This window comes from Rosa chinensis, chromosome 2 (assembly GCF_002994745.2).
Source record: "Rosa chinensis cultivar Old Blush chromosome 2, RchiOBHm-V2, whole genome shotgun sequence".
NCBI lineage: Eukaryota > Viridiplantae > Streptophyta > Magnoliopsida > Rosales > Rosaceae > Rosa > Rosa chinensis.
Window position 1 is genome coordinate 19,309,832 of NC_037089.1, and position 10,421 is coordinate 19,320,252.

At 46.6% G+C, this 10,421-nt stretch overlaps 1 long non-coding RNA gene across 1 annotated transcript; it reads right to left on the reverse strand.

The window, feature by feature from the left end:
* Nucleotides 1-7,212: 7,212 nt before the first annotated feature.
* On the reverse strand, nt 7,213-9,010 carry LOC121051953. Its single transcript, XR_005807588.1, has 4 exons — nt 8,546-9,010; nt 7,763-8,330; nt 7,380-7,551; nt 7,213-7,267 (listed from the first exon to the last, which is right to left on the reverse strand). It is a non-coding gene; the product is annotated as an uncharacterized LOC121051953 (long non-coding RNA).
* Nucleotides 9,011-10,421: the final 1,411 nt, after the last annotated feature.

Genomic DNA, 10,421 nt, shown 5'->3' on the forward strand with positions numbered 1-10,421 from the left:
CCAATCTTTGATACCCAAGTGGTGGGGGTCAACGTGCCTGATCAGGGCCGTCGAAGATTTTTGATGCATCCCCCTACCTGTCCCGGAGGACCATGTTTTGACTGCAACGCCACGTTGCGGTCGTTGTCAAAGTGAGGCGTTGCCTCATAACGCGCCGCTGGCGAAAGTCCCTCCGCTGATGATAAGTGGCCAGCACTGTCGTGAGGACCTGCCTGGCGGTAGCCTGGTGCATGGGGTTGCGGTCAACGGTGACTGTCTTCCCAGGTGTTGAGGGAGAAGTCTAGCAAGCGGAGTTGTCCTTATCGGAGACTAGCTCGCTTGGAAGATGAAAAGTGAGAAGTTCCGCTAGCGGAGTTGTGCTTAGCGGATACTATCTCGCTTGCAAGATGGAAAGAGAGAAGTTCCGCTAGAGGAGTTGCGCTTAGTGGAGACTATCTCGCTTGCAAGATGGAAAGGGAGAAGTTCCACTAGCGGAGTTGCGCTTAGCGGATACTATCTCGCTTGCAAGATGGAAAGAGAGAAGTTCCGCTAGAGGAGTTGCGCTTAGCGGAGACTATCTCGCTTGCAAGATGGAAAGAGAGAAGTTCCGCTAGCAGAGTTGCGCTTAGCGGAGACTATCTCGCTTGCAAGATGGAAAGGGAGAAGTTCCGCTAGCGGAGTTGCGCTTAGTGGGAGTTTATCTCGCTTGCAAGATGGAAAGGGAGAAGTTCCGCTAGCAGAGTTGCGCTTAGCGGAGACTATCTCGCTTGCAAGATGGAAAGAGAGAAGTTCTGCTAGCGGAGTTGCACTTACCGGAGACTATCTCACTTAGTGCTTCGATGATTGGCGATTTTCCTTCTCGATGGTTACCTTGGCTAGACGCTCCGTGTGATGGGGTCCGACACGTGGCCTACATGTATTGGATTAGCATGTGTGATAACGTCTCTTCAGCACGCCCGTCGTCTCGTCATTAATGCGAGTAATTATTGATTTTGTAACCAAGGCGTCGCCTCGGTTAATCAAGAGAGTAAGTGCATTTGTGAGGCACGTGTACGGTTGTGGTGCGATGTCGTTTTTCAGCGGACGGCGTGGATTAGTTTGATGTTGACATAAAAGATAGGGAAACCCGGAGGTTTGACACTTCGTACTTTTTATCTAGTGTCGTCGTCTTCAAGCTTTGCCCTGGGTTCTGAGAAGAAGATTGTTACGATTCCGTGAAGTTGTCAATCTTTGAAGCATGAAGATCTCCTGTAGTGAAGAGAAGAACCTTCGGTTGCACCAAAGTCTTCACCTTTGAGGTTGGTATTCTGAATCCCATCCCTGTTTTATTGGATTTCTGTGTTTGCTTTTGTCGGTTTCTGGGTTTTTTCTGATTTGGGGTACTCTGTTCCTCCCCGATGTATTCTGAGGGTGTAAAGCGAATTTTGGGGATGGGTTTTGGTGTTTGGTAGAGAGTTGGGGTTTAGGGGTTTGCTGGATGGTCGAATCTGGGTTTTTGAGTATATGGGTGCTTTCTGTTCTTGTTTTGGTATTTATCGGGCAATTGTTCTTGATGCTTTTGGATGTAAGTGGTAAAGGGATAGTCTAGATCTTGTACGAACTAACTGGTTTGGTTTTTAAGGTTTTGGGATGGCTAGCGTCATAGAGATTTCAAGCGGTGAGGATTCCGGGTCTGACGAGTCGCTCAACATGGCGGATTGGGTTTTTATTGACTCGTTGCATCCATCTACCCCTGTAGGAACCTCCTGGTCCGAACCTCCTCGTGCTGGTCGTCCTGAGAGTTCTAGGGCAGGAGAGGATGCCGCTACTCGCAAAAGGCAGGAGGATAAGCTGGCGAGTAATAGTACCGCTAGCGGCTCCACTGATGGGGTGAGAGAGGCTGGCGGGGAAGAGGTTGAGTCAGCCTAGGTTCTCCGCGACGGTACAGCTGTTGAACAGGCGGGAGGGCCGATGACGGTGGTGGCGGTCAACGGAGTAAAGTGGGTGTTCCGCCTGCCAGGAGTTATGAAACTGCGACTGCCGCTGAAGGATGAGAGATCGTCATTCCTGCCAGCGGGGCATGCCGCCGTGCACGAGGCTATCTTCCGCCAGGGAGTGACATTCCCGCTACTGCCAAACTCCAGATTTTGGTCTGTGAATTTGGCATCGCCTTTGGGCAAATTTGCCCTAATATGTGGCGATTGCTGATGGCGCTCAACTCACTTTGGCGTCTGTCCGGTTGTGAGGGTCCAACCGTGGCAGAGGTGCTGCACTTCTACGAGTTGGTGTACGTGAAGCGCCAAGGATGCAGTGGACAAGTGAATCTGAGTCGCCGCCAGGGGGCGCCCAAGCTAATTGAGAACTTGAAGGACTCCATGTCACCCTGGCGGGGGACCTTCTATGTTGCCACCACCGGCTGGGAATATCAAGCGGGGTTTTACGATGGAGAGCCGACCTTCAGGATTAAGTAGGAATTCGAACCTATCTGAGGTTATCGGTGTGCCGCCATTTAGAGTTGATTTTTGTTGCGTAATAATTCTGTTGTAATGACCACTTCATTGTTTGTTTTTGTGTTGTGAGCCTGCACTATAGCCTGACGAGTGAAGAAGAGTACCGCTTGGCAAGGATCCGCGGCTGCTGGCAGAACCGCAACTTGCTAGATCTCGGCCTACTTACTGGCTGGGAGTTGTTGGTCAATCAGCAGTTGACACGAGCCCTTGGTAAGTACCTTTGTTGATGTGTGCCTTAGTTCGATTTTCGTCAAGCTAACCCGTTGTTTTTGTACAGACTTTCCGCCGGGTATCAGAGCGAGCTGCGAGGTAGTCGAAAAAGCCATGGACCGTGCAGAGATCAATAATTTCCTGGAGAGCATGTACGCCTATGGGCTAGAGGTCCAAAAGACCAACGTCAACCCTCAGACATTGGCGCCGAGCCCTTCTGAGGTTCCGGTGGTGTTGTCGATGCCGCATCACTCACACCTCGGCCCCGACGGCTCGCCTATGGTGCAGGCCGGGGTTGGCGGAAGCAATGTCCCTGCTGTGCCAGTGCAACAGAAAGAGAGGGTGCTCGCCATTAGGCGTGGGTTGAAGGAGAGAGTGGCGCTCACAAAGGAGCCATTGACTATTGCGGGGCTGGAGCCGCAAATGGGAACGCTCCTCGTCGCCGCTGGTGTGACACAAGTGGTACACCAAGGGAAGCGGCGACAAAACGACCCGGTCGACGAGGATGATGGGGTCGATGTGGAGACCATTGGGGTCCGCCAGCGGAAGAAGGCAAGGCAGGCCCCCTCGAAGGCGACTGTGAACGCTGGGCCGGAGGTGCAGACAAGCGACCTCGACTCGTTTACCGCTTATGCCGAATTCCTGACGGAGCCTGAGCGGGGGTTTATCTTCCACCTCTGCGAGCGGCTGGGTTTCGGCGGGCTGGAGGGAATCGTGCGCTCAACCGCCATTAATCAGTCGCCCTACAGCTCGGCCTTCGGGCACTTGTCCGTTGGGCTACATGAGATGTTCTCGGCAGCCTCTAAGAGGTCCCGGGTGGAGCGGCAGCTCAGGGAGGAGGTGGAGGGTCTCCATAGGGAGCTGGCGGAGGCCAAGGATAGGTTGGAGGATGCGGAGCGGCGCCTCACCAAGGCAGAATGTGATGTCGCTGATGCCCGCGGAAAGCTATCTATTGCCGTTGAGCGGGACGTGGAACGGAATGACCACGTCTATAGGCTAGAGCAAGACATAGCCCTGCTGAAGGATCAAGTGGCGGCAAAGGTGAAGAAAGTTGAGATCCTTCAGCAGGACTCTGCCACTAAGTCTGCTGCGGTGAAGAGGCTGGAGGATGAGGTTGCTCGTCTGGGAGTGGAGGGGAATCGTGTGGCGTCTGTCACTGTGGAGGTGTTTAAGTAGTCAGTGGAGTACAAGAAAGCGTTGACTGAGGCGGCAAAGGCCGGTGCTCTTGCCAACGTGGAGCTACTGTAGCAAAAAGGTGCCATTGACTGGGTCAAGGCGTCCTAACCCGTTGGGTCGTCCAGTCAGAACGCACTGCCCGCGCAGGGTGTGGTTCGCGCTGAGGCCGAGGCTGCCCGTTCGGGTAGTGGAGAGAGTGGTGTGCGTCCAGTGGACGACTCTTAGTAGACCCCGCCTCCTACTCAGTCTGAGGCCTCCCGTGTTGGCTTTCTGGCCGCCCATACCCGAGCGGATGGTACCATTTTAACGCTGAGCCCAACCGCTCGTGGGTCGGATCAGACGAGCCTCCAGTCCGAGCAACAACCGCCGCAGGAGGGCGAGACTGCCGCTGATGCCCCTCATCTATGAAGATAGCTCCACAGCCTGAAGTAGTGCCGCTGAGGCCTTTATCTTTGTTTTTTTTTTTTTTTTTTTTTTTTTTTTTTTTTTGCGCCACTAAGGCCTTTGTAATTTTATCAATATTCTTGGGAGGGGAGTCCTGACCCCTGAAATGCAATTGGTATTTTGTTTCTAATTTTTTTTCAAGTGTGGATGCGTTTGCTGATTGCATTGTTTAAATATTTCTAAACCGCTAGAGTTTTGACTGCTTGTTTTGTGACTCAATGAAACATTAAAGGGATTAAAATTGTTCCAAGTGCACAATGTAGCGGACGTAGTCCGCCGAATATTTTTGGCGTTGCCAGTTGATTCTTGTGCTTGGACTTGGCGACAATGGTTTGAATAATTCCTCGTTTCATTGATAGCTGATATGTCAGCGTTTACAAAAAGCGGGGTTGTACCCGTTGGGTAGCTTCCCTTAGCTAAATATTGAGTCAAAAATTTAGCTAAGCCTAGATGCTCTAGGGTAGCGATATGACTACTTGTAGTAATATCGAAGGTGCTCGGTATTCCAAGGGTGGGTCGTTGTGACGCCACTACAAAAAAAAATTCAATTGGCCACGGCGCAAGGCCGTCGCCGAAAGCCAAATTGCCGTCGCCAATGACCAACGGCGACGGCAATGTCGCCGATGTCGTTGGTGGCGTCGCCATTGCTATTGGCGACGGCAATTTGGCCGTCGCATGAACTTTGGCGACGGTATTTACGCCGTCGCAAATAGCAATGGCGACGCCACCAACGACATCGACGACATTGCTGTCGCCTAGCCATCGCCGTTGGTCATTGGCGACGCCAACAATGCCGTCGCAAAATGCATATCATTGATTAAAAAAAACCTGGCATGCAATTTTGCATACCAGATTTTTATTTTTGGAGCAAAAGAAGCCAAATAATAAATTTTATATAAAATGCACCAAAACATGAATACCAGATTCAAATACATATATAGCTGATAACCCTGTTTGATCAATTGAACAACACTTGTCATCAACCAGAGAACAAAAGAAAATAGAGAATGCTTTCTAAGTACTTGGCCCAACACAGTACAACACCTTCTCTAATATTAGTGATGATTTCTGCACATTTCCAATGAGAGATATTATTGATCGGTGCTGAAGATTGACAACAACAATTTTCTCCAGTCCTTCCACAACATGGTCAAGTTCCTGCCAACGTGCTTTACCAATGGTTGTAACTGTCAAATCACTACCATCTCCACCCAGCGTGGTCACTGCACATGATCTCCACCCCTGCAACCAGAAAAATTAAGGGTGGCGTTAACAACTAGACCCTTTTTAGGAAGAAAATACATGTAAAATTTGGTCGGTTTCAGAAAGACCTTGATCAACTAGACCCTTTATATATGTTTGATATCCAGAAGAAACTGTCAAGCAAAGTAATATTCTGCCATACCATTTGGTGGAGAAAGTATGTCAAGCAAGTAATATTCTGCCACACCAAAGGCCAAGATATGTAGTCAATGTCACAAAGTATGCTGCCATACCATTTGCCTGCACCTGCAAAATTCACAGGTTATATTAGAACATGAAACTTCGAATATACAAGTGCAACTATAGTACTAAAATATAGCAGTCTAGTCAAACAAAGGAGAGCTCAAAACAAAAATCAGTCTCCTTGATTTTCCTGCACCAACAAATCGCTAAACTGCTCAAGCTTCCAATAAAACACCAACTTCAATACACAGCTCCACTGGATTAAATAGAACGCAATAGAATGATGGGTTAACTAAAACCATTACAATGAGCTTCCACCTTCAGTTTCGATGTGGACAAGAGAAGTAACCAAACATTGTAAGATGATCAAATATTGCATATTCAACCATTGTAAGATGATCAGATCATGCATAAATAAAATAAACTAAACATTAGACTATTGTTTCAGGAACACTAGGCTAGCTTTTATTTACTTTATTTATTCACAAAGCATGTGTACTATTCCAGAAGTATATTTAATACATACCAAGCTGAACCAAAACCATAGAAGTGAGACAGGGAGCCAAGATAACTAGCACTCTATAAAAAGTATAGTGAAACAAACTAACCAATTCATATGAACAGGTGGGGTGATCAACTCTTCACTTACTGCAGCATTGCTAAATCTACTGACACTTCTCCCTGAAGATCACATCAGAAACAATTTCATTACATAAATTTGTGAAGGGTAAACAGAGGAAAGAGAAAACCCACGAGAGCTAAACAAAAGACTGCAAAAAGTAAAGAATACAAAGGTAAAGGTGGTGTCACCTTGAGAGAGAAGCTTAGAAGCAAACCTAGCAGAGAGAGCGAGAGAGTAAGGAGGAGACTCTCCGAGCTGCCATGTCCACAGACAATAATAACTCTTCAGAGGCCCTTATCCTCTTCTTGTTATATTACAATGTCCTTTATTTCTGCGCAAAAAGAATCCCAGTAAACAAACTCTTTTCTCTCCCTCTAAACCAGTGGAGTAAGTCTATAAGCAAGTGACTCAAGTATACAGTTTTACAAAATCGTAATAAGGTATGGAGCATAAACCACAGAACATGAGCATTTGATTTTTTTTTTTCGCTGATCAAATACGGTATGCAGACAGTGGCGGAACCAGGATGGCAAAATGGGTTAGGCTAATTTTAAGTATGAGTAAGGACAATGAAAATAGTTACTATTTTCTTTCGTTAAAAACAAAAAAAAAACAAAAACAAAAAAAGAGAAAAATTATAACATACCGGTCTAGGGACGAGGAAACCGGAGAACAAATTCCAGAAACTCATGAAGAAGCCCATGACAATTGCAGCGATTTGATGGCCAGGAGTTAGGGCAACCACCATCATTCCATACATTGAGAAGTACGTAAAACACATGAATATAAAGTAGTAGAAATACAAAAATTTCTCAACTTTAAATTAGTAGCCGATCATGGTAAATAAAAGAAAGGAATAAATGATGGTTTGTATAGCAACATAAATCGTCTCAATGGCCACCTTCATCACAAAATGTTCATAAAAAGTTAATAAATAAATAACAAAGCAGAATGTATAATTTGGTGTTTGGCAAAAACAAATACAAAAGTGAGTCTATGTTCGAATAGATTACCTGAGCAAATGCATAAGGCAACTCTGAATACATTCCTGCTGCTCTTTCTCGGTAGAAAACTGTTCTCTCAATCGCAACCACAGATTGCACAGCAGAAGCATTTCCCTCTCCAAGGAAAAGAACAGCAGAATAGGTTGCTCCCAGAAGGTTAAGAATATCTTGTTGTTTCCCTCTGTTGACAAATCATATGTGTGAGAACTCTAGGAGGCAATATTTACAGAAAAAGGAATGGGATCCTCTACAACTTTGTTCAAAACAAAAACAATTTTATGGAGGTCTAAACTCAGATTGGAGAAAACTTGTAACTCAGTCGCATATTAAAAGAACACAAAAAAAGAAATTGACAAATGGAGTTTATAGTAAGTTAAAGTTCTTAAACTTACAACACGTTTCCTTTCTTCCAGAAGATGACACCAAAAAGTACGCCGATGAGTATTGTGGTGAAAAACCTGATGGCATTGCACTACAAACAGAAATATATATATTTTTATCCAATCCAATTGACCAAACATTTCCATGACCAAACATAATTATCCAATCCAATTGACCAATTCCATTTGACCATTTGTGTCTTTCATACACTGATACACAGAGACACAGACTCATATAAATATATAATCATTATTCATTAATCAAACAAGCCACAAGGCCACAAAGCAATTTCCATCCCTCTCTGTCTTTCAACGAAGCAGCCAAGCAATCAAGCATATAAATTATAATTAAAAAAAAACTGATCAAGCTGCTTAGCTGCATATAAATATATAATCAATTAACCAAAGAAGCCACAACCCACAAAGCAATTTCAATTTTCAAATGAAGACTCACAGATTCACAGTCCGCACGTTCTCAGTTTCTCACCTCCTTCCTCCTGTCTACTCCGACTGCTCGTCTTCCTGAGTTCCGGCCTCCGCTCTCCCCAAGACTCCAACTCTCCAAGAGTAAGATTTAAGACTATTTAATCAAAAACAGAGTTAGTTACTGAGATTGGGTTGAAAATTGAAATAATTGGTTACTTGACTTACTGGGTTCATGAAATTTCAGATGAGGGACTGAGGGAGATTGAGAGTTGTGAGATGAAATTTCAAATAATCAAATCTATTAACTGGAGATCGATGGGTCGGAGACCAACATCCCAACAATGAAGTATAGAGAGAAGGTTTACTTACAGTGGGTCGAAGCAAAGCCGTGGGTCGGCGGTTCAGCGGTTCGAGATTACGAATAGGAAGACTGAGACTGAGAGGCTGAGGGAGTGAGATGACTGACTGAGAGGTTAAAGCTAGCTTAGAGATAAGGCCGAACTGTCGAACTTTGCGGTGGGTCGGCGGCGACTGAATCTGAGGGACAGAGGGAGTGAGTCGAAGAGAGGCTGAGGGTCAGGGTCAGTCGAAATCTCGAATAGAGGCTGAGGGAATGAGGGATTAGGGTTAGCGACTAGATTTAGGTGGGATAGTAATCTCCTGCAACAAACATATCGTAAGCATATTATTTTACTACGGCTAACTCTTTCCGAAGTAAACCATTGGGTTTGCCACGCCCAGTGGCGACGGCAGTTGTTACCGTCGCAAATATTTTGCACAATCGCGACCCCTCAGTTTTTGCCGTCGCAAAAGTGGAGGCATTGGCGACGGCAATTGAAGGCCTACGCAAATTGGTGAAGCTAATACAATTCTTTTTTGTAGTGCGCCGTCCCTGTCCATTAAGTAGAATGTGCCGGGGCTAGCGACTTCCACAATTTTGTATGGACCTTCCCAAGTTGGGCGGAGTGTTGTTGGTGGTGGAATGACTTCCTTCATTACCCAGTCCCCCAGTTGGAGGTTTCGGGTTTGACCCTGGCGTTGTAGAAACACGATACCTGCTGCTTGTTTTGCAAATTGTGCAAATGGGCCTTGTGTCTTTTTTCCTCTAGGAGGTCTCTGTCGAGGTTGACGCCCTCGCCGTTGGTCTCGGGGCAACAGCCTTCGACCCTAGCGGTAGGTTGAGTTACCTCAATGGGTAGGACGGCCTCAGTTTCGAACATCATGCATAATGGTGTTTCACCAATGGCGAAAGTTGGGGTAGTTCTGATGGCCTACAGAACTTCTGGAAGCTTCTCCACCCATAAACCCTTGGCGTCATCGAGTTTCTTTTTAGCAGTTTCTTGATTATCTTGTTTGCTGCTTCGACCTGGCCATTGGTTTGGGGGTGAGTGACAGATGCTAAACTCATCTTGGTGCCCAGGTTAGAGGTGAAAGATATGAGTTCCTTGTTGTTGAACTGTGTGCCGTTGTCTATGATGATTGTGTGGGGGACACCATAGTGGCAATAGATGTTCTTCCAGAGGAAGTGAGTTACCTTGGCGGTGGTGATTGCCATCAGTGGCTCCGCCTCTATCCACTTGCTGTTATAGTCGATTGCGACAATGATGTATTTGAACTGGCCCTTGGCAGTTTTGAATTTTCCCATTAAGTCCAAGCCCCACGTGAAGCGAATCCATGGACTAATGATGATCGACAGTGGCTCCGCTGGGGCATGTGGGAGATCAGCATACTGTTGACATTTGTGGCAAGATCTCGATATCCTTCTGGCGTCGTCGCCGAGCGTAGGCCAAAAGTAGCCTTGTCGCATTGTACGATTGGCCAGGGATCTGGCGCCCGAGTGGTTTCCACATTCCCTACCGTGTATCATTGCCAGAACGACCTTTCCCTCCTCTGGGGTTAGACACAGGAGGTTGGGGTGGGTGAACCTCTGGTAGTAAAGCTTGCCATTCTGGATGTTGTAGCAGGTTGCTCTCCGCTTGAGCTGTCGTGCTTCGACCTTGTCCTCTGGCATTGTTCCATTGAGGTTGTGTTCGATGATCTCGTTCACCCAACTGGGATTGACCTCAATGTTGAAGATCTCTGCTAGGGTTTTTGTGATGATAGCCCTGTTAAGACACTCCACCCTTGTGTCCGCTAGACTTTGGTGTGGTTGAGCGGTTGCTAGTCTTGCTAGTGAATCAGCCTTGGCGTTCTTTTCCCTGGGGATCTGTGGGATGGTGTGAAATTTGAATTTTTTTAGGAGCAT